General features: G+C 46.5%; 1 long non-coding RNA gene across 1 annotated transcript in view; it reads right to left on the bottom strand.

Annotated features, from left to right (window-relative positions):
• Positions 1 to 1,614: 1,614 nt before the first annotated feature.
• Positions 1,615 to 23,694, bottom strand: part of LOC129519916 (uncharacterized) — a 49,440-nt gene continuing 27,360 nt past the window's right edge. Inside the window, exons 3-4 of the long non-coding RNA XR_008666449.1 lie at positions 3,821 to 4,093; positions 1,615 to 2,056 (exon numbers count right to left, since the gene is read on the bottom strand). This is a non-coding gene — a long non-coding RNA (uncharacterized LOC129519916). The remainder of the gene's footprint in view (positions 2,057 to 3,820; positions 4,094 to 23,694) is intronic.

Raw genomic sequence — 23,694 nt, 5'->3', positions numbered from 1 at the left:
AAATGCAAAGGAGACTGGCCAGCGCTGCACGCCACCCAACCCTGAGAATTAGATCACCTTGGGAAAGACTCTTCACCTTGGCTCTGAGTAAAAAAAGGCCTGCACTGTGCTTCCTTAAATAGCACCGGACAGAGACCAGTTTCATACACTTCAAAGCCCTTCCCTGTCTGCATTGTATGAATGACACATTCCTATCTAAACTCACCCAGACTAACAGCCACTAATTTCCTAGCAACCCTGCCCTAACAGTTCTGGCATGGAATGGAATTAATTCTAGCACAGAACTGGAAGTTTATACTGCAGGAAAAACAAAAAACCTTTCAAAATTCTTCCTACATGTCTGCCCTACTACTCAATCTCCACCCCCATGCACCATCTTTGACCAAGTCCAACAGGTGGTTCTCCCCTGTAGCACCGGGCAAGCCCTAACCGTGTGACAGCAGTGCTGAGAACCCTCTGCCTAAATAATCATACAGCTTGCATTTATTTACACTGAGCCACCTCACGCTATTTCTTGACTATGGAATCATCCATTTTCTGCCTCATGACAACTTTTGTAGGAAGCCTGGACAAGTCTATACGGAAACAGATTGAGAATCACATCGTGTGAGGGTAAAAAGGCTTCAGAAAACCGGCAAAGGGTGGCAGGTAGGTTGTATCTTGGGCTCCTGTCCCATGTGCCTGGTGCTGGCTCCATGTGGCTCCGGTGTGTAAAGGGGTCCCTCGGGCAGCCAAGTGGTACGGAAGCAAAGGATGACAGACTACTGATGTCCACCGTGGACGAGACACAGGAGCCAGGCATGCCCCTTGGATGTTTGTTATGTCTGACCCAGTTCCAGCTTCTCATCTTACAAGTGAGGGAGCTGATACTCAGGGAATTGGGGTGACTCCATCAAGGTCACACTGCCACTGAGAAACAGCCAGACCTCGAACCCAAGCATCTAGATTCTCACCTGAGAATTGCTGTCGAAATCCACTCTTTTTTGCTCTCATTCATAACGTCTACAGAGGGCTGATTTCATGAGGCCAGGAGGGCCGGGGAACCTGGCTGGCGCTGTGTAATGCCTGCCATGTGGCCCCTGGTAATCAGCTGTCCAGGGCTCCCAGCCTGGCTCCTGCTCCCTCTGCGCCCTCCCAACAGGACTGCTTGCCTCAAGCTATTGTGAACCCAGCAAGGAGGGTGAGGGTCCTGCCCATGAAGAAATCTACAGTGATTCACAGAGGCCTGGACTCCTGACCCAGATCCTGATGTTATTCCCTTTTCTCCATAGTCATGTTACCTTCAGAATTCTTATTATCCCAGTTTGGATGGGCTCAGGCTTGTGAGAATATACACAGAACTGCTTTTATGTTTTTCTCAGAGTGATGCTGACACACATTATATTTACTTCTTCTTTTTTTTAATAATAAATTTATTTTTTTGGTGTTCAATTTACCAACATACAGAATAACACCCAGGGCTCATCCCATCAAGTGCCCCCCTCAGTGTCCGTCACCCATTCACCCCCACCTCCCGCCCTCCTCCCCTTCCACCACCCCTAGTTCGTTTCCCAGAGTTAGGAGTCTTTAAGTTCTATCTCCCTTTCTGATATTTCCTACCCATTTCTTCTCCCTTCCCTTCTATTGCCTTTCACTATTATTTATATTCCCCAAATGAATGAGACCATATAATGTTTGTCCTTCTCTGATTGACTTACTTCACTCAGCATAATACCCTCCAGTTCCATCCACCTCGAAGCAAATGGTGGGTATTTGTCGTTTCTAATGGCTGAGGAATATTCCATTGTATACATAGACCACATCTTCTTTATCCATTCATCTTTCGATGGACACCGAGGCTCCTTCCACAGTTTGGCTATTGTGGACATTGCTGCTAGAAACATCGGGGTGCAGGTGTCCCGGCGTTTCATTGCTGCTGTATCTTTGGGGTAAATCCCCAACAGTGCAATTGCTGGGTTGTAGGGCAGGTCTATTTTTAACTTTTTTAAAACTTAGCTTACATGGCTACGAATAAATGACTCCTTTGATGAGAAAATACATTCATATGTAGATGTCACTGGAAGGGAAAAGGGACCAGAAATTTAAATTTATCATAGGATATCTTTCTTTTAAAAATAAATATAAAATAAAATAAAATAAAATAAAATAAAATAAAATAAAATAAAATAAAATAAAATAATAAAATAAATCCTAGCTCAACTGATGATGTGCCTTTTCCTTTGGCCCAACACCTGGTCTCCTGCCAGGTCCCACGCTGGTCATCACCTCCTCCTGAAATGTTCTATTCTTGCGGGACAAACCCTGTTCTCCCCTTCAGGGTCTAAAGTGCTCCTTTGTCTTGGGGTAAGAAAAGAAAATTTGTTTAGTTCAATGGACTTATTTTGAGTATCTAAAAGGTGCCAGGCATGTGCCAGGCACTCAAGGCTTAGAAGTAAATGCAGTAGGTCCCTGCCCACAGGAAATTTAAATGAAACTTAAATTGAGCCCAAGAAACACAGAGTTGAGCCTGTGTCATTTAAGCTTTGCCCTAAATCCACTCTTCTGTGGTCATGCACTGTGTCTCTTTTGTTCCCCACTCTGTCCCCAGCACTGAGCACAGTGCCTGGCACATGGTGCCAGGAAAGACTGGTGACTCATTGAATCACTGATTCCTTAATGACCACCCTACAAGGCACACAACATTTTTCTCCTTTTACAGAGAAAGAACTGAAGCTGCCAGCAGCTAAGGACCCTCTCCCAAAGTCTCCTGGTAGTGATGACCCAGGCATTTGTTTTTAAATCCTTTGCTTTTTCTCCTGTGTAGCACATCCTACCACTTCCCTTTCTAGACCTAGTGTTCTCATCCGTAAATTCAGGGGAGCAGTCTAGATGATCCCATGATCCCTTAAAGCTTTAAATTTTGTAGCCCATGTCCAAAGTTGGTACTAGCATGCATACCCTATTTTCCCTGGGTGGGTTCTCATGAGTTTTTTTCTTAAGAGGCACTTCCCCTGTTCCCATCATACTTCAGCTCTTTGAGTTTAATATTTCACTGTGTAAGCTGTTTGTAGTACCCCTAGATCTGTTTTCTTTGCTCAGGGATTTCTCATTTCTTAAAGTGCATGGCTGTGTAAACCTGCCTTATCTGGACTATGTAAATCACACACTTTACTTCCCCATGCCAAGAATTTCTCAAGGACAGCAGCCAGCTTTTGGTGCTCCGTGGCAGGCTTCAAAGAATCCCATGCCTTAAGATGGACAAAATATTCCTTGGAAATGACAACTCTCGATTTTAAAAGGAAAGATACAGATTTTTACAATTTTGTGGGATCATAAAACTGCATTTTTATATACTAACCATGAAAAATCAAAAATGAAATTAAGAATTTCATTTGCAATAGCATCAAAAGGAAGAAAATATTTCAGAACAAATTTAACAAAAGAAGTGCAATACTGGTACACTGAAAATTAAAAAAAAAAAAAACATTATTGTAGACAACCGAAGGAAAAAAATACATGGAGAGATAGCCCATTTTTGTAGACTGAAGGACTTAATATTGTTAAGATAGCCACACTCCCTAAATTGATTCACAGATCACACACAATCCCTATCAACATCCTGGCTGTTTTTTTCTACAGAGATTGACAAACTGATATTAAAATGTATGTGGAAATGCAAGGGACCCAGAATAGCTAAAACGATATTGAAAAAGAATAAAGTTAGAAGACATATACACCCTGATTTCAAAATTGCAAAGTGTAGTAATCAAAACACTGTAACACTGAGATAATGATAGATATATAGATAAGTAGAGTAGAGAGTGCAGAAAGAAAGTCTTACATTTATGGTCAATTGATTTTGACAAGCGTATTCAATCTGATGAGGGAAAGAGTAGTCTTTGTAACAGATGGTTCTGGGACAAGTGGATATCCACATACAAAAGGATGAAGTTGGGGGATCCCTGGGTGTCTCAGCACTTTAGTGCCTGCCTTTGGCTCAGGGTGAGATCCTGGAGTCCCAGGATGGCGTCCCACGTCGGGCTCCCTGCATAGAGCCTGCTTCTCCCTCTGCCTGTGTCTCTGCTTTTCTCTCTCATGAATAAATATATAAAACCTTTAAAACAAAATGAAACAAAAAAATGAAGTTGGACTACTAGCTCACACCATGTACCAAAATTAACTCAAATGGATCAAAGACCTAAATATAAGAACTAACACTATAAAATTCTTAGAAGAAAATAGAGGTGTTAATCTTCATGACCTTTAGACGGGCGACAGTTTCTTACCTGTGCCACCAAAAGCACAGGTGACCAAAGGCAAAATATAGATTGGATTTCATCAAAATTGAAAACTTTTGTGCTTCAAAGACTCTATGAAGAAAGTAAAAAGACAAGCCACAGAATGGGAGAAAACATTTGCAAATTATGTATCCGATATAGGTTCAATATCCAGAATATATAAAGATCACTTAACAAGCCAAGAATAAAGAGACAACACATTCTTTATACTTTTCTGAGTTGTCCTACATGCAAGTACATGTTTTTAATGTTGTCTGTCTTCTGTGCTGTTACTGTAAGTTTGCTACTAAAATATATTAAACTATACCAAATAAAGACCAAAAAACACAATTTAAAGATGGTAAAGGATTTGAATCAACATTTCTCATAATAAGATATACAAATGTTTAATAAGCACATGAAAATATGTTCAACATCAGTGGTCATTAGGAAATTATAAATCAAAACTATAAGATGCCACTTTATACTCACTAGGATGGCTATAAAAAAGGGGGGGGGGATGCCTGGGTGGCTCAGTGGTTAAGCATGTCCGCCTTCAGCTCAGCATGATCCTGGAGTACCAAGATCTAGTCCCACATCAGGATCCCGGCATGGAGCCTGCTTCTCCCTCTGCCTGTGTCTCTGCCTCTCTCACTCTCACTCTGTGTCTCTCATGAATAAATAAATAAAGTCTTAAAAAAAAGAGGTAATAAAAAGAATAGTGAGGATAAGGAGAAATTGGAACCCTCCTTCATTACTGGTAGATTTGCAAAATAGTGTTCAAAAAGTTCAACACAGAGTTACCACATGATCTAGCATTTCTACTCCTAGGGTGTGTGTGTGTGCATACATGTATGAAAACATTTGAATGCACAAAAACATGTACCTGACTGTTGTTAGCAGTATTATTCATAATAGCCAGGAAGTGGAAATAGCCCAATACTCATCAACTAAGGAATGGATAACAAAATATGGTATATCCACGCAATGGAATATTATTTGGCAATCAAAAAGAATGAAGTGCTGATTCATGCTACAAGTTTTTGAGGAAATGGTTAGTGATGAAAATATTCTGGAACTGAATAGTAGTAATAGTCGTACAACTCTGAAGGTGGTAAAAATTATGATATATAAATTGCACTTTAACAAAGCTGTTTAAGATAAATCTTGTGGGAAATTCGATGGAAAATGAGAGGTTAAGTGAAAATCCCAGGCTAACCCCCACTCTTAGCACCTAGAAGGCTCCCCACAACTGTGGCAACAGTCACACCCATAGAACTCTGAATCTGTGGATATTCAAAGGCTATCTTACCTGATGATCCTTCAACCTCTCAATGGTACCCCCACTAGGTGATTACCCAACCTGTGCTTGACTAGGCTGTTTTCTCCCTCTCCAAGCATTTGCTGAATATCTACTATGTGCTCAGCTCTGGGCTAAACATTGAGAATATACTTTGTGCCGTGGTTGTCTCTGTAATATAACCAACATGTATTTGAATATTTATAATATGTCAGGCACTTTATTGGTTTCTATTCTTTTTTGTTTGCTTGTACCTCTTTTAGTTTGGGCTCTCCCAGAAACAGATCCTGAGACAAAGATTCAGTGGAAACAATTTTTTCAGGAAGTGCAAGCACTTACCACCTCCATGCTCTCTCTATCCCTCTCTCTCTCAGGAAAAAAAAAAAAAAGATTTAAAAAAATACCTTCCTCCTTCCACACACTGGAGATGGTGTACAAAACGTATAATAATGCCATGAATTAGGTCAAGGTAAATGAATAGAAGTCTTTCTGCTAAGGCGAAGAATATCCTTCTAATCAATGCAGACAACGGATGCTTTTTCTCACCATATCCTTTGTCAAACACTAGATCTCCAAAAATACCTCCAAAACTATTTTTTGGAAAGGGAAAACTGAGTTGCCAGCTTTATCATGATAAATGAGGTCACAAACTTGACAGAGTCTCAGTAGGTGAGGGGTTTGGGGGTTTTGAGGTCCAGTATAAGGCAAGATTTTCTCTGCAGGCCCTTGATTAGAATTGAGTAAGGCGTACAGTATAATAAAGACTGGTGAACACAGGAGAGGGTTCTCACTGAGGCGAAGGTTGCAGGGAGTCATGGGAAGTAAACAATTGTTTGGTGTTAATTACTGACCGGTTGAACCATCAAGTATTTGTTTAAATGTTTAAATGGTTATGAGGAGGAAGTTCCTGTGGTGAGCAGTTATTTGCAACTTTAATCTTCTCGATAAATGTTTTCTGATATAGGAAAGTGCTTATGTTGCAGAAAGTTGTGTGGGCACAAATGGTTTCTCCTGGCACTTTCGACAGGAGCCTACGACGTCACACACTAAGACAGAATCCAGTGAAAGCAGCTCTTTAGGACAGCAACAATCTGCCACCCAGACCCCAGTAAGCCTTACTGAAGAGGGGGAAAGACACACACTTCCCATCTTTAAGGAGCAGGCTTAGGAGCACCTGCTGGCTCAGTTGGTAGAGCATGTGACTCTTGATCTTGGGTTGTAAGTTCAAGCCCCACGTTGGCTATAGAGATTACCTAAAAAATAAAATCTTTTTTCTTTTCTTTTTTTTTTTTAAGGAGCAGGATTAGAAGGGAAGTCCTAGAATGCAGGGGTATGACAACTTCTGTGCCTGGCAGTGGAACATGTCTCCCACGGGCCTGGGGACATGCTGAGAAGGGGGAGAATCCGAGCAGTGAGGTTTCTTAAATCACTCCTCCTGGCCTCACTGCCAGGTGGGCAGCTCTCTCACGGATGCCACAAAGGAAGTTACAGCAAACCTGACCTCCGCCAGTCCCCCCTCCTGGCCCCTGCTTCTTCAGGGCTCATTCTGGCTGCTGCACCCCAGCCCGCCCCTTTAAGATTCTATTTATTTATTCATGAGAGACACACAGAGAGAGACAGAGACAGGGGCAGAGGGAAAAGCAGGTTCTCTGCAGGGAGCCCAGGATCAAGCCCTGGGCCCAAGGCAAGTGCTCAGCCACTGAGCCGCCCGGGCGCCCTGTGGCTGCGGTCTTACTCCCTTCGGAAGGCGCCTTTCCCACGCTGGGCTGGGGGATGGCAGGAGTTTCAAGCAGGACTCGTTCTGCTACCCTTGCCTATAGAATCACCAAAATCGCAGGGACTGGCCACCACCTCCTCCCAAGGCCACCTAGCGCTGATGCCTGGCAGGTGGAACCTCCGCCGGGCCCGCCCGGCCCATCGCCCTGGCTCCTCGCAGGCAGGCAGCCAGGCAGGCAGGCAGGCAGGCAGGCAGGCAAGTTTCCTTTCCTGACAAAAGAAATAGAGGCTCAAGTTCAAGTCAGCAAAAGAGCCGGAATCATCAACCAGGTCTTCGGACTCCGCCCAGAGCTCTTTCTGGGGTAAGAAATGTCCTATTTTTTCAATTGTGATAGAATCATTGTGTCAGGCTAGGGCTTCACATCCAAACACGAGAAACTGCTCCTACCAACCTGGAAACGCGGTCGCCCGTGGCTTCGATCTGCAAGGCCTTGCTACTCAAACATTCAGAAATACGAGTGATTATTTTTTCCATTATGAGAGTAATAATGCTCATCCCAGAAAACGTGTTTTAAGAATCGATTCGTGGATTTTTGTGTTTGTGAAGAAAAGGCTTTGGTCCTTTCTTGAGAAAGAGTGACCTCATCTTAAAGGAATGAATGCCCCTGGAAAAGAGCTGTGTGTCAAGGTCCCAGCGGTTTTATGTTTCTAAGAGAGGACGGGGCTCTGTTCACTCTCCAGCAGAGTAAATAAGTTTTTATGTTCCTAAGGGCTTGATTTTTCAGTTTAACAGGCCATCCTGTCCTTTCCAACAAGCTGTTAAGCCTTATTGCATAAGAGACGGAAGACAATGAGAGTCATTGTGCCCAAGAGCTGGGGTGGGGGCAGCGCTCCAGGCAGAAGGGCTCACCGGACCCTGACACCCTGACACCGAGGTGATCTGAAGGGAGGTTTGCTGGCCTCAAAGTGCCGAGAGATGGGATGGGACAGGGCTGGGGAGAGAGCACTGGTGGAAACGTTCTGCTGTCCGAGGGGCATGGCTGGACCTGCGCCTGCCCCTGCCCCAGGGCCCACCTAAGCTGTGGGGGCCCCTAGAGAGGGCAGGTACCCGAGGGACCAGGCAAGTGCGAGGAAGTGAAGCTGTACCTTCCTTCTCGCACTTCTCTGTACCCCCAGGACACCTGCAGGGCCCCGGGAGCCTAGTGCTAGCCCAGGGCCGATTCCTGTTTCTGTGTCTAGTGACTGGACAAGAACTGCTGGTGCCTCCCAAGCTGAGAGGTGGAGGATGAACGAGCCACCAGTGTCACGGTACACAGAAATGTTATGCAAATCCTGCATGCTTCCCCGTCCCCACACACCCCAATCTCTGCGAAGCCCTTCCAGATCTGAAGGGGTTGGCTCCAGCTCTCTCTCCCCGTCCGCAGGCTGTGTCAGCTGTACAAATGCAGCTTTTAACCAGAAACTTTAACCAGAAAATTCCACCCTCTGAGAACGGTGGGCCTCGGCGCTCAGGAACGCTGGTGACAGCATTCACCACCTTCCTTGTCCCCAAAGTCAGCAGCATCTCAGGCACCATGAAAAGCTGCCTGGGATTTTGAAATTTGGGCCTTTGCAGCAGAAGATGCCTATGAGTGGAAAGAATAAGTCCTGGTGTCAGCAGAGCAGTGAGTGCCCACGAGTGGCAGCTCGGGGATTCAGGGCCCCCTCACCGCTGGGGGTGAGTGCGGGGCACATGTTCCTCCAGTCGCCCCTGCTTAGGGCCTAAGTGGGATCAGATGGCTTGTCTGTGACCTCGCAGACATGATGCAAGTCCAACAGTCTCTCGGCTACCGTCTCTCCAATCACAGCAAGCCTCCCACTACCCCGGGAGGCAAGTCTGAACCTTGGCTTGGGCATCCTGAGGATCACATGCGTTTTTGTTTAATTAACTTGAATTTGATGACATACAAGCCACGTGTGTTAGGGGAATCGTCCCTCCACCACCACCCCCCACCACCCCCAAGGTGTCCATGTCCTCATCCCCTAAACTGCGACTATGTTAGGTTGCATGGCAAAGGGGAATCAAGATTCCAGATGAAATTAAGTTGCTGACCAACTGGCCTTAAGACTGGGAGTTTAGCCTGGATTCTCCAGGTGAGCCTCGTAAATACCAAGGGTGCTTAACAGGGAAGAGGGAGGCAAGGCCGGAGGTTGAAGTGATGAACTGGGAAGACCCAGCATAACCCTGTGGACATCCTGATTTTCACCCCGTGAGACCCATGTTGGACTTGCGGCCTCCGGCTCTGGAACATGATGAAGCCACGTCATAGAAGCCGCGGAGTCTGTGGTTATTTGTTACTGCGGCCCTAAGGAACGAATGCACTACGTATTAACCATTCAAGAAACAGCCCTCTGGGTATTGACAAATGTTCCAGAGTCTTCAAACTCTGCTTCAAAAAGACAATGACTCTTGCTTCATTTTCTGGTTTCTCCAGATCTTGCATCTCAAGGGGAAAAATAAAGCTCCTAGAATTCATGGCTGCAAAACCAGTTTGAGGAGTCTCAACTATGTGGGCAACGGGTATAATAAAGTGCACTTTCCCCAGTCCCCAACCTTGCCCATCCAGCCCAGTCTGGGTCAAATTCCAATCTCAGGTCCAGTTTAAATTTCACCTTCCCTCTGTCCCTGAGAAATCCCTGAGGGGGGTGGGGCTGAGGCAGTCGTAGCTCCTCTGGTCAGCATTAGCCTGCACCCTTAACCTCTCCCCTGGGTGGGTCTTGCCTCACCTGGCCAGTTGGCTTGTTGCCAGCAACTACGGAGCAGCCTCTCAGGCCTCGGCCCAGGCAGTTCCCACAGGGCTCCTGCCTTCAGACATCTCTGGGTTTGGGCCTCAAAGTTTCATGGGTGCCTCCGAACGACACGAACATAACTTGTGCCCCCCAAGAACTTTCCCAGTCATGCCACATTCTGCTCCATTCAGCTGGCCCCCTCCATCGTAGGGCACAGCCAGCTCTCCACCTCACTCTGGGGAGGAAGTCGCCTGCCCCTGTGACCACCGACCTGGTCAGAATTCATCCTCTTCCCACCCACCCCTCTTCCCGGGGCTCTGCTGCTATTGCAGAACGGAGTGGGAGGAAGGCTGCAGGCAGTCGTGGTCTGGCCCTTCTATAGAATGAGGGGCTTTTAACGCTCTGTTGTCCGGTACAGCAGGGGCCTCCACTTGTCCATGTAACTTCCCATTCCAGCTGCCTTCCAAAAATCCCGTCCTTTGATGATGCCTTCTCTAGAAATCTTCTTGGTTGGTTTTAACAACCACCACCCTATTAAGATGGAGGACCTGAAACACAGCTCTCTGAGTGAGGACTCTAAGAGATTTCAGCCCTGCAGAAGTAGAAATAGAAAAGAATCCAAGAGTTTTACTAAATACAGTAAATTAGTATCTGGGTGGACAGAAGCAAAGCCTATGAGCCTGAGGCACTTCTCAGGAAACAGCCCTTCCCATTCTCTGAGCCTCCAGCTGCTAAGGGACTGACTTTGGCTCTGGGCAGAGCCACACTAGGGCCTCTCCCTGTGACCCAGCTCCTCAGGCCTCCCTGCATACCCGGTGTAGGTGAGGCCAATGAGCAGTAATGTGTACCCACTTGTACCCTCTCACCTGCTCCTACCGGGCTTTCTCCCAGTAACCACCTCTGAGTCCCAAGTAGCTGAGGGTGCTCCCCTGGGAGGGTATGCCTGGATGTGCAGTTACTGTTACAAGTGCGGCTCTCTAACGCCCTGGAGATGGGAGTGGTCTGCGGAAAGGGGAGCACCCATAAAGGGTCTCAGAGTCATGCACTTGTGTCTTTAAGTCTTACAGGTGCTCTGGGTTTCATTTAACCAACGCTTTGCACTTCTAATATTCTAAGCGATTTCCAAACATTAACCCACATGACCTCATAGCAACCCTCTAAAGCTAGGAACCACACATGGATGGCTACTCGATAGGGGGAACAGCCTTGAAAGCCACCCGAAGTCACTCAGTGAGTGGTGGGACAGAGCTGGAATTTTTTTTTTTAATGTGATTTTATACGTATGTTTTACTCCCAAGCTCTTCTTCTCCCTGTGGCCCAGTGACGTGACTGAGGAGCCAGGCTGAGGACAGATGCAGGCTGAAGTCAGAAGCGTGCCTGGCCCTGAACACATGACGCTCTGCTCAGCATGGCTCACTGTGCCCGGCTGTCTCCCTGGAATGAGTTCTCCAGAAGGCCCCTATACCCCCTTAAAGATAGACCACTCTCCGGCAGCCCAGACAGCACCAGAGGGGCCCGAATTCCCAGCAGAGAAGGAGAAAGCTTTGACTCTGCTGGGAGTGGTCTCCTTGATCTGATACAGAATTTAGGGTCTAGCTCTGACTGCTTTCCTCTCAGGCAGGATCTTTTAATTTTTTTAAAAGATTTTATTTTTTTGAGAGAGAGAGCCCACAAACGGGGGGAGGGACAGACTCCCCACTGAGCAGGGAGCCTGGTGCAGGGCTCCATCCCAGGACTCTAGGATTATGACCTGGGCCCAAGGTAGATGCTTAACCGACTGAGCCACCCAGGCACCCCTGAACCAGGATCTTTAGAGAGTGACCATTTCTCCCGGCCAGCGGCTACTCCCTTCTCAACCCAGGAGGCTCTGGTGGCCTGATGAAGAGCAAGTAGGAGCATCACAGGCTCTGCAGGCCGGGCTGGAAGTAACCACTAGTGATCTCTGAGCCGAGAAAGGACCCTGGGCTCCTCCACCTGCCCCAGGAATGGTGGCCCAGCCACAGGGGACAGCGTGCTCCGCAGGGAAGACCCACCTTGCCTTTGCCCTGTAAGTGCACCTGATTAAAAAACTCAGGTGTGATGCAATTGAAGACAAGAGTTGAAAAGACACCAGGTGGTTTCAATCTACCCTCAGTGTGAGGATGAAGGGGGCCCAGCCCTGCAGGTTCCCTCTCCCGCATTCCGAACCTGGGTGGGGGCGCCGCCCGGGCACCCCAGCCCTGGGAGGAGGCTGGCCCGGCCCCAGCCTTGGAGACAAACAAGAGCTGGTGCCCTGGGAGGGGACAGCCACCCTCCCAGGCCTCCCTTCCCGCCAGGGTTTGGGCTCTCGCCTTCAATGCTAATGAGCAGCTCCTAAACACAAATACGCTCCGTGGCACCTGGAAGCGGGCAGCGTGACTTCGGGAGTGAACGTGGGCCAAGGCTAGGCCCCAGCCGAGTCAGGGTGGTGCCACCCGTGGAGTGTGGTGGCCTGAGATGGCAGGAAGGCTAGCCGCTCCTCCCAGACGGCTGACTCAGGGGGGCCACGGGGCCACCCCGCAGTCATATACCTCAGTCACAGACACTTCTCCCTGACAGACGGGCATGAGCAAGGTGCCCTCCCTGACACTCAGATATGCGGCAGCTTCCAGAAGGTCCAAGATCAGCCCCAGTCTCCGAGAAGGCTTACGCGATGTTGAAAGGCAGGCAGCATGCCGACATTCCTGCCCAGCCCTGCACCCACGCCCCCAGAGCCGGCCGCTAAGTTGGCAGAAGACGTGCACAGGTGACGCTCTGAGCTCGTACTCAGGCCACTGGAGCCCGGAGAAAACCACTAGGGATGTGTGAGGCTCCTTGGAGCCCATTTGCCTGAGCACTTCCACCTTCATGGAGAGAGAGAGCTGTAGGAAGCAGCAGCCCTGCCCGCACCCCCTGCCCCTGCTGGGAAGAGGCCCAAAGGCCAACACCAGTGGGGCCGCGTTCCTCTTCCTGGGGCTGGGAATTCATTGTCCCATTCCCACACAACCTGCTGGGATTCCTCTGGTCCTTGGAATGTCGGGCCTCCATCTCTGCCTCCGCCTTGTCTCTGTGCGGTGTCCCCAGGCCCCGGGCCTGGGTGGAGGAGGCGGTCCTGGTAATGCCCCCCCACCTCAGCTGCGTTCCCCCTTCCTCGAGCCTGCGTGCTCTGTGACTCTGCCCGGGGATTTCTCTGTTTGCAGCGAGGTGCTCGGCCCCCAGCAGGCCAGCCCACACTAGCTGGGAGTTCGTGCCCTCCACCAGTGAGGGAGGGAATTGGCAGGCACACCTCCCCAGCCTCCTGGCCCTGTGGATTGGCGGGGGGGGGGGGGGGGGGGGGGGGGGGGGGGGGGGGGGGGGGGGCAAAGCCAGGCAACCTCCACACCATCTGCCCGACATCCCCAGCCTGGGGACATTAACCTATTCGCTCAATGCATTTTGAATGTGCTTCCTTCCCTTCCTCCCTCCCTCCCTCCCTCCCTCCCTCCCTCCCTCCTCCTTCCTTCCTTCCTTCCTTCCTTCCCTTATCAGTGCCCTTAAACCACGGTGGCTGAGCAGCATTAGAAAGAGGGAACATCCAAGAGACAGTGCCTCCTTTAGGATTCCATCAAGGCTAAATCCAGGAGAAAAGCAGTCCCTGACGAAGTGGGCTCTTCTTGGGTTAGTAATTACATCAGTCTCAGCAACCACAGGGCTTGGGGCCACTGGGGACACAACTGTGGCACCCTCATCCTTCTTTCTGTGGTGCCTAGCACAGGTATGACACTTATAGGTTCTCAGTAAACGCTGAACAAGGCAGAGATCACCCCAGGGAAGCTCAGTGGAAAGGGGCTCTTCAAAGACTCCTCCACCCCATGAAAGAGAACATCTCTTTGACTTTCTATCCTTCTGAAGCCACTAAGGAGCAACAGTTGGGCGTCACGCCATCCCATTTTTCTCTGGCACTGGAGGAGTCAACTTTCACTGCAGGGCTCCGGAGCTGACACAGGACTCCTCCCTTATGTAAGAATGGTGAGGCAATCTCCAGGGGAGAAGCGGGGAGCTGGGCCTGCGCTCCAGGGCAGAAGGCAGGGCCGTAGACTGCACATTGCCCTGACCCTCTAACCAAACAGGATGGACGGGGCTCTTCACATGCTGTTTCTACAGAGCCCACCCTGGGAAGGGCTCCCACAATGTGATAATATTTGGTCATGGCATTTATTTATCTCACATAATTAGAGGGCAGGGAACCAGGAAGATGTTGAAACATCTTGGGTAGAGCTAAGCTTGGGAATAAGCTCAAGGAGTGCTGTTTCTTATAACCCTAACTGAATAATTCCCTAAATAGTAAAAGAAGGAAAAAGAAGAGAAAAAAAAGGTGCTGGCACATGAAATGAAATCAAGTGATATTTGTCACCCACAGGTCTCAGACTCCTGGTCCCCAGAGACTCCCAGTCACTGCCTCGAGGTCTCAGAGTCTATCCATGCTCCCAGGTTAGTAAACATGGGTTAAGACCTGGGAGAAACTGATGAACCACTGTGTCTGGGCCTTTCACTTCCTTGGCCTGAGTCACATCAAGCAAGCTCACCTCTCCTCCCCGAGCAATGCGGAGAAATGGGGAAGGTGCCCAGACCTGGGTGTGGTGTTGTTGGGATCTAGCCAGGCTCCGGATTTTCTGGCCAGATTCTCTCCCCAGAACAGCCTGGCCAACTCACACAGGTAGCACCTTTGTGTTTCTGGAAAAGGAAGCATCAAATGGAAGGGGAGAGGGGAGGAGGCTAATCAGGCCCCTCTGCCCAGGCACAAAAAGTTTGCTAGGAAATGGCTTTAAATGTCACAGATGATTTGCCCCAGGAGGGACCCAGTATTCAATACTGCCAGCCACTGTTATTTTCCCCAACTAAACTATACATCCCTTGAGGGCAGAAGCTCATTCTCACAGCCTTAGCTGTTTTCCACACGCCTTACAAATAACACACAGCCAGGAATGTGTTGACCTTTGATTTTCTATTGTATAGGACCATTTCCTTCTGGAAAGAAAAAGCCATGAAACTTGGTACAGGTTGTGAAAAAGACACTTTGTCCAATAAAATGATTTTCAGTTTCATATTTTAAAATAATTAACCTATCCACTGGAAAAGGGACAGCCTCTTCAATAAATGGTGCTGGAAAAATTGGACAGCCATGTGCAGAAGAATGAAACTGGATCATTCTCTTACAGCATACACAAAGATAAACTCAAAGATAAACTTTTCATCAAAATGAATGAAAGATCTAACTGTGAGACAAGAATCCATCAAAATCCTAGAGGACAACACAGGCAACACCCTTTTTGGGAACTTGGCCACAGCAACTTCTTGCAAGATACATCTATGAAGGCAAGAGAAACAAAAGTAAAAATTAACTATTGGGACTTAATCAAGATAAAAAGCTTCTGCACAGGGGATCCCTGGGTGGCGCAGCGGTTTGGCGCCTGCCTTTGGCCCAGGGCGCGATCCTGGAGACCCGGGATCGAATCCCACGTCGGGCTCCCGGTGCATGGAGCCTGCTTCTCCCTCTGCCTGTGTCTCTGCCTCTCTCTCTCTGTGTGTGACTATCATAAATAAATAAAAATTTTAAAAAAAAAGCTTCTGCACAGCAAAAGAACAAAAGTAAAAGACAACCTACAGAATGGGAGAAGATACTTGCAAATGACGTATCAGATAAAGGGCTAGTATCTAAGATCTATGAAGAACTTACTAAACTTAACAGCAAAGAAACAAACAATCCAACATGAAATGGGCAGAAGACATGAACAGAAATCTCACAGAGGAAGACCTAGACATGGCCAACAAGCACATGAGAAAATGCTCTGCATCACTGGCCATTAGGGAAATAGAAATCAAAACCACAATGAGATCCCACCTCACATCAGTGAGAATGGGGAAAATTAACAAGACAGGAACCAACAAATGTTGGAGAGGATGTGGAGAAAGGGGAACCCTCTTGCACTGTTGGTGGGAATGTGAACTGGTGCAGCCACTCTGGAAAACTGTGTGGAGGTTCCTCAAAGAGTTAAAAATAGATTTGCCCTACGACCCAGCAATTGCACTGCTGGGGATTTACCCCAAAGATACAGATGCAGTGAAACGGCAGGACACCTGCACCCCGATGTTTATAGCAGCAATGTCCACAGTAGCCAAACTGTGGAAGGAGCCTTGGTGTCCATCGACAGATGAATGGATAAAGAAGATGTCGTCTAGGGATCCCTGGGTGGCGCAGCGGTTTGGCGCCTGCCTTTGGCCCAGGGCGCGATCCTGGAGACCCGGGATCTAATCCCACATTGGGCTCCCAGTGCATGGAGCCTGCTTCTCCCTCTGCCTATGTCTCTGCCTCTCTCTCTCTCTCTCTCTGTGGCTATCATAAATAAATAAAATTTAAAAAAAAGAAGATGTCTATATACACAATGGAATATTACTCAGCCATTAGAGAAGACAAATACCCACCATTTGCTTCGACATGGATAGAACTGGAGGGTATTATGCTCAGTGAAGCAACTCAATCGGAGAAGGACAAACATTATATGGTCTCATTCATTCAGGGGAATATAAAAAATAGTGAAAAGGATTAAAGGGGAAAGGAGAGAAAATGAATGGGAAATATCAGAGAGGGTGACAGGACATGAGAGACACCTAACTCTGGGAAACGAACAAGGGGTAATAGAAGGGGAGGGGTGATTGGGTGACAGGCACTGAGGGGGGCACTTGGCGGGATGAGCACTGGGTGTTATGCTATATGTTGGCAAATAAAACTCCAATAAATTTTTTTTTATTTTAAAAAATAAAATAATTAACCTAGATGTCCACAACTATGGTTTGTCCTGGAATGTTTAGACGAGGATAATAGTTGAAAGCTGAAATAAGCAAAGCAAGCCAGAAATAATCTAGCCTGTTTGGGTGAACATCACAATGGGTCTTTAGGAAAGCATGCACAATTATACTTTCAGAAAATAAACCTTTGCCTGAGGCCTGACTCTTGGCAGACAAAATGGTCCAGACAGGCATCCCCCTGCCCCAAAGATGCACCTTTGGCTGCTGCTAAGTGCTTCCTGGGCAGACCGTGGTGGGCAAGCAAGTGGTCTGTGTTACTCTAGCTCAGCTCCACGGCAGGACACACAGCCTCACTGTCATCAGTTAGGAAAGACCAGACCCCTTCTGCTCTAACGTTCCCTCACACCCTATCTTGCTGTTGTATAATGGAAAAGGGCCTAGATGTGGGTCTGGGAGGTGACCCACATTCATGGTCCCTCCTGGCCACTCACTAGCTGTGTGACCTTAGTCGACTCACTCAGCCTCTCTGGGCCTCACTCATAAAGGCCATAGACCTATAGATTAATGGATGGCAACATCTATAAAATGAAGAGAGTAGGGCCAGATAGTCTGTGAGGAGAGTTTCAGCTCTAAATCCTGGCATCCTCTGAGATGTGAGAGAGGGTCAGCTGCTGGCAGCACAGGGCAGATGGGTGCTGGTGCCCAGAGCACTCTCAAAGACCACGTCCACATTCTTTTTTTTTGCCACTCCCAGGATGTACACACAAAGGCACGTCATAGAGTACTATCCCTGGGTATAGATGGCAAATATTAATTTGAATCATTTAATAAATCAACATTTGCAGAGGATCTCCTGCAGAACAATGGGCTATGGGGTCATGTTGTGTGGATACAATATACCCTTGCCCTCGGGAAGGCCAGGGTCTACATGCCAGCTGCAGCTGCAGCAGGCCGTGAGGCCCTAGGCATACTACAGCCTCTCTACGTACACCTCTTCATCTGCAAAAGATGATAAACTTATTTTGCTTGTTGTAAGAATTAGAGAGGATACGTGTAAAGCATGTTAGACTGTTTCTAGGATTGGATTGTTAAGAAAGAGATATTATGTGGTAAGCTCCTAGCATGGTGCCTAGCACCTGGTGGGTTTGACATGAATGGTAATGACTAGTTACTATTAATATGCTCTCATCATCATTTCCAGTATGGGCAGCATTAATAAATGCTTCTCGGAAGAGAGGAGACTGGCAAGAGCCCTGAAGAAGAAATGGGTCTCAGTGGATGGTAGGTAAGTGGCAATCCGAGACCTTCCCTCCTTACTGCCAGACATGTGGCATATCTCCTGTCTGTCATTCATTCCTAGAAACTCCTTAGACCCACCTTCCCACAGGGCTTTCTAATCGGAAATACAACTGTCAGCAGGTTTTTCTTTTTTTCAAGTTAAAATCAAGTTCAGCCCACATGTATTTCTTTGGGTATTAACCCTACACAGTGCTGCCCCGTGAGCAGCCGTCTCCTGCTTTTTGAGAGACACAATCTCTGATCTCCTTGCGGCTGTCCAGAAGGTGGCTTTGTTATCCTCAGTACAATCTGGGGCCTTGGAATCTCTGCCCTTAAGTGGGGCTCATGCAGCCGCCCCTAGAGGAATGTAAGAAATCCCTCAGATCTCTAAAGAATCTGGATTAATGGGGCTTCTTGGTGGGCAAGGTGACCTGCTATAAATACTAGCATCTTAACTCAAAGGCTTTCAAATTCTTGCTTCTTAAAGCTAGTTCTTCGAATAACTCCATACACGTCACCACAAGTTTTTGCTTTTTTCCTATGCTCCTATTTTTCTCTGAAACTGTATGACAAAATGCAACAATATTTTGTTAACATTAATAAAATACATTTGTAATGTAATGTAGAAAGGGTTTTTACTTCTTTGGCCTCACCTCCCTTCTCCCCTTACTTTCTCTCTCCCACAAAAGCCTTACTTTCTCAAGTGCCCATTCCTCTTTCCGTAGGGAATATCATAATAACTGCAAAGTATTGAGTAATAAATACATGCCAGGAATGGACAAAATTCGTCATGTACTTTATTTCACGTAATCCTCTCAACAACGCCCTGTCCTAATCCTCGTTATATTATTACCGTTCCTATTTTGCACCTGAGAATGGTAGGATAGGAGAGGTTAAATAACTTTCCCAAGGTCACACAGCCGGGCGGGTAAACCTACGACTTGAATCCAGAATGCCAATGACTGTTCTCCTCTTTATCATTACATTACATTTTCCAAGTTTCTAGAGACCATCAACAATCCTCTACATTGCTTTTGGTGGTCCAAATAATTATATTCCTGAGGGCCGAGTGGTTGTTCCATTCTAAATAAGTTATTATATCTTTTAAGATAAGTTATTATATCTAAGGAAGCAGTTATAAGGCACCTTAAAGCAACTGCCCAGATTGGCATTTTGATCCAGTATACTTGACAGTGGGATGGCCAGCCATGTGGCCTTGCAAAGATTGTGGAAACCACAGCTTAATACTCTTAGGATAGCAGACCTGGACATCCCATGTATCCCACCACTAAAGCCAAGTTCTGTTACCCCCCCCCCAAAAAAAAATCCTTCAAATGTCTTTTCTCAGTAATACAATAGCATAGCTAATGACAGTTTCTTCACTTTACGGGCCCCAGACCTCAGGATCACCAGGAAATAAAGCAGCACGCCTGGAAAGACGCAGAGTCAGGGCAAGTGCAAAGTGGGTGCGTCTCAGCACACCTCCACTGCAAGAAGGGTTTCATAAGCTGTGTGTTGCTCCAAGAAAGGGCTGCTGCTCCCTATATCTTTTTAGCTCCATACCACTTCCTAGGCTTCTACATTTCTGGAACTTTTCCATCTCGGGGAATAACTCCAAAGTCTTAATTCTAATGCAGAAGGTCTACAGTATTTGGATATAATGTAGATGGAAAGTCAGATGGACAGTGGTCTTGAATGAGATCCTAATGTACCTGCTATTTCTGCCTGACAACCAAAGAGATGAAAGGAACATGTCCATAGCAGAAATGGATGGTGGCCTAAGGTTGGGTTAGGCATGTAGGTCTCTTAGGTTAATTAAAGGAGGAGGCCGTTAGACTGGGGGGAGGCTCTAATGTCATGACAGCCTATGGAAAGCTACCCAAATCTAAGCCTGAAAGTGCCTCAAGGTTATGAAATCAAACCCTAAGGACAACCAACCACAAACAGCCAACTAGACTTTAAGCTACAGCCAGTCACGTAATTTCCTATCTTTGCTCCTCTACTTTTTTATATAAGTCTCCCCAAGTACATATACCCTCAGTTCCTGTCCTCGAAGCACTTTTGACAACTTCTGGTTTGGCGCTGCCTCTTCGAAATCAATTTTTGCTCAAATAAACTCTTTAAATTTTTTATCTATGCCTCAGTTTATCTTTTAACACTTAACCCTCTGAGTTCCCCAGAGCTAACATCTTCAGATCCAAAGAGGCGATCCACTGGCAGTTATCAACTAAGAAAGAGGACTAGTACTTCTTGGAGGGCCCTTGGAAATGCGGGTGGTGATACGGTTGTCACAGTGATGGGGGTGGGGGAGTATTGCCAGCATTTAGTGAATGGGCCAGGGATGCTAAACATCCTGCAGTGAGGGGACAGCTCTGCACTATGAGAAAAGTAGCATCTTAGATGTCAAGTGCACTCCTGTGTGGGTCCCAGCCCTCAGAGTTGTGCTCCGCTCTGGATCCGGGCTGGAACTCTGCACAGCCAACCTGAGTTTTATCTTCAGGGGACTTTGTTGGAAAAGGACTGATGCCATCATCAGCCTCATCCTCAATAAATAAATGTGTACAAAGAGCCTGTGATGCGGAGGCAGGGCGCTTACCCAGGGGAAAGTAGGGAAATGCAGTGAAAATCAAGTGGCCTTGAAAACATGACTCTTGGTCTACCACAATTGTCCAGAAGACCAGCATTTAATTTATAAATTAAATAAATTAATTTTATAAATTAATTTTATAAATTAATTTATAAATTTAGGAATGTGATATGCCCCCCTGTTTCTTCTCTCTCTTTTTCTAGATAAATAAGGGTTGGCTCCATGAAACCAGGAAAAAACAAAATCCATACATACAAATTTCCAGTAACAGTTCTAGTCAGTGTACTATCTTCTCATGTGATATACTTTCAAGGCTACAGACTTCTCAAAATAATCAACTAATTAAGTAATAATTAAAAGACTCTTGATTTACACGAGGCTCTGCTCTACAATAATACCACAGTCTTATCACTTGAGTGGGCATTTTGTTTTGTTTTCATTCCAAATTTAGTCCATACAAAATTACATATGAAAAGTAGAGTAATTCTCTGACATTCTGAAATTATTTTCAAAATTGCTGAAGGCATTTTGTCCTAAATACTCACATTTTCTTCAGCTGCCAAAGAAATTAATGAGTGATGCAGGAAATACTACATTTTATGACCTTAGCGAGAGTCTGCATTTTCTGAAAATCGATATATGTATTTGAAGACACACCTACTCTGTGTTCTAAGGTAAACTTGTCTACGGGAGCTTTCCCTTGAATGACCCTGGTGCTAACTCATGGTGTTTTCTATGGCTCAGTGCTAGTGCCCGGCGTTCCCTTCCTTGCATAGGCTTTGGACATCTTTCACCTCTGTGCATGCCACCGAAAGGTGTGTTTTCATATCTGATCTCTCACCAACTATCTTGTGTTACATCTGATATTGCCTAATGTGCATTTCACATGGAGGTCCTATTTCCTTTTCAACAATGTCCCCAAACACCACTTCTCCCTTCTACTTCTCCTGTTCTGTCAGTTCTCTGGGCTCCTTCTTATCCTTTCCAATGAGGGAGAGATCAAGGAGAAGGAAGGGAAAGAGGGAGGGTGGATTTATTTTTTCTCCCTTCCTTTTTTTTGGGGGGGGGTATATTTTTTTATTGGAGTTCAATTTGCCAACAGATAGCATATCACCCAGTGCTCATCCCGTCAAATGCCCCCCTCAGGGCCCGTCACCCAGTCACCCCATCCCCCGGCCCACCTCCCCTTCCACTACCCTTGTTCATTTTCCAGAGTTAGGAGTGTCTCATGTTCTGTCACCCTCTCTGATATTTCCCACTCATTTTCTCTCCTTTCCCCTTTAATCCCTTTCACTATTTTTTATATTCCCCGAATGAATGAGACCATATAATGTTTGTCCTTCTCCAACTGACTGACTTCACTCAGCATAATGGGAGGGTAGATTTCAGTGCAATCTGTAGTCCATAATACCTTATGCTATTATCAGTATTATCAGCACCCACTCCCTCTCCACACCCTGTCACCCCATAACAGATATGAAATCTCTGAGGCTAGATGCCTTTGTTCCCAGATTCCACAATTAACAAGCAGTCAATAAGGTTGACGATGATGAAGACAATGACCTCAATCAAATTTCCTTTGATGATGGGGAACAAGAGCTTGAATAATATATAATAAAATGATAAAAACCCAATCCAGGGACACCTGGGTGGATGGCTCAGCAGTTACGTGTCTGCCTTCAGCTCAGGGTGTGATCCTGGAGTTCCGGGATCGAGTCCCACATCAGGCTCCCTTCAGGGAGCCTGCTTCTCCCTCTGCCTATGTCTCTGCCTCTCTCTGTGTGTCTTTCATGAATAAATAAATAAAATCTTAAAAAAGAAAACCAATCCAATCCAAAGTAGATTAAGCAAAAGCAAATTTCTCAGCATAATACATTGAAAAGTCCAGGTTCCTGGGACTTAGAGCACCACTGGACCTGGGGGCCCAAATACTGTCATCAAAACCTGTTCCCTGCCTCTTCTTCAGCTCTACTTTCCCCTGTCTCAGTTCCATTTTCAGCCCAGGCTTTCCCAAATCAGGCAAAGACAATTAGTGGCACCATCACAAAAAGAGTGCCGCTTGAGCATGGGCCTCACCAAAGTTCTGGAGCTGACTCCCATTTGCTCTGATTGGCCCAGTGTGCTCATTTGATGTGCTCACCTCTAAACCAATCAGAGATGATATGCCCTCACTGGCTAGGTTAGGGTCTAGACCAGTGGGTGGTACAGCCTCAGACAAAACACATGGACTTTGGTGAAAGAAGAGTGATGCCAGAAAAAAGAAAAAAAAAAATGGACACCAGCCGTCAAATACCACAGGTGTTTACCATAATCCCAAACAATGATACCTATCATACAGGGTTGTGGTAAAAAGTAAGTCGCATGGATTCAAGAAGTCTATAAATCATAAAACCATTATATCTAAAAAGTTTTTTAGCATTAAGTAGATGTTTCTGCTTTTCCACAGACAAGAATAGAGATAGGTTGCATCGACACTACAAGAAAGGCAGTGGCCATTGCCCGTACAGCTAGATGGTCAAGGGAGACTCCAGTGGCAGAGGAAGGCATGCTGGGTTTTGTGGACAGTCTGTTGTGCTGGGAAGGAGCCTGGCCATGCAGATGCAGACCATGGTCTTGGCTGCGTCTTCTGTTGGCCGTGAGAACTTGTACTTAATCTTTCTGAGCCCTACTTTCTTCAACCGGGAAATGAGACCCATCACACTTTTTAACACCCCATTCCTGTGAGGGTTAAAATGTATGCAAAGCCTTCATGGTGCCTGGCACATCACAGATAGTCATTAAATATTAGAAACACTTACCCCCTCTCTCTCCCTTGCTTCCAGGACTCATTGTGTTACTTTATTGCTATTGAAATGTGGAACCTGGAAAATCTCTCTCTTTTTTTTTTTTTTAGTAGTAGAAACAGAAGTAAATCAAGTTAGTCTTATTATTATTATTAATTATTATTTTTTTAAGATTTTATTTATTTATTCATGAGAGACAGAGACAGAGGCAGAGACACAGGT

This window comes from Nyctereutes procyonoides, unplaced genomic scaffold (assembly GCF_905146905.1).
Source record: "Nyctereutes procyonoides isolate TBG_1078 unplaced genomic scaffold, NYPRO_anot_genome, whole genome shotgun sequence".
In the NCBI taxonomy this organism is placed as follows: Eukaryota; Metazoa; Chordata; class Mammalia; order Carnivora; family Canidae; genus Nyctereutes; species Nyctereutes procyonoides.
This window is presented reverse-complemented; position numbering and strand designations above follow the sequence as displayed.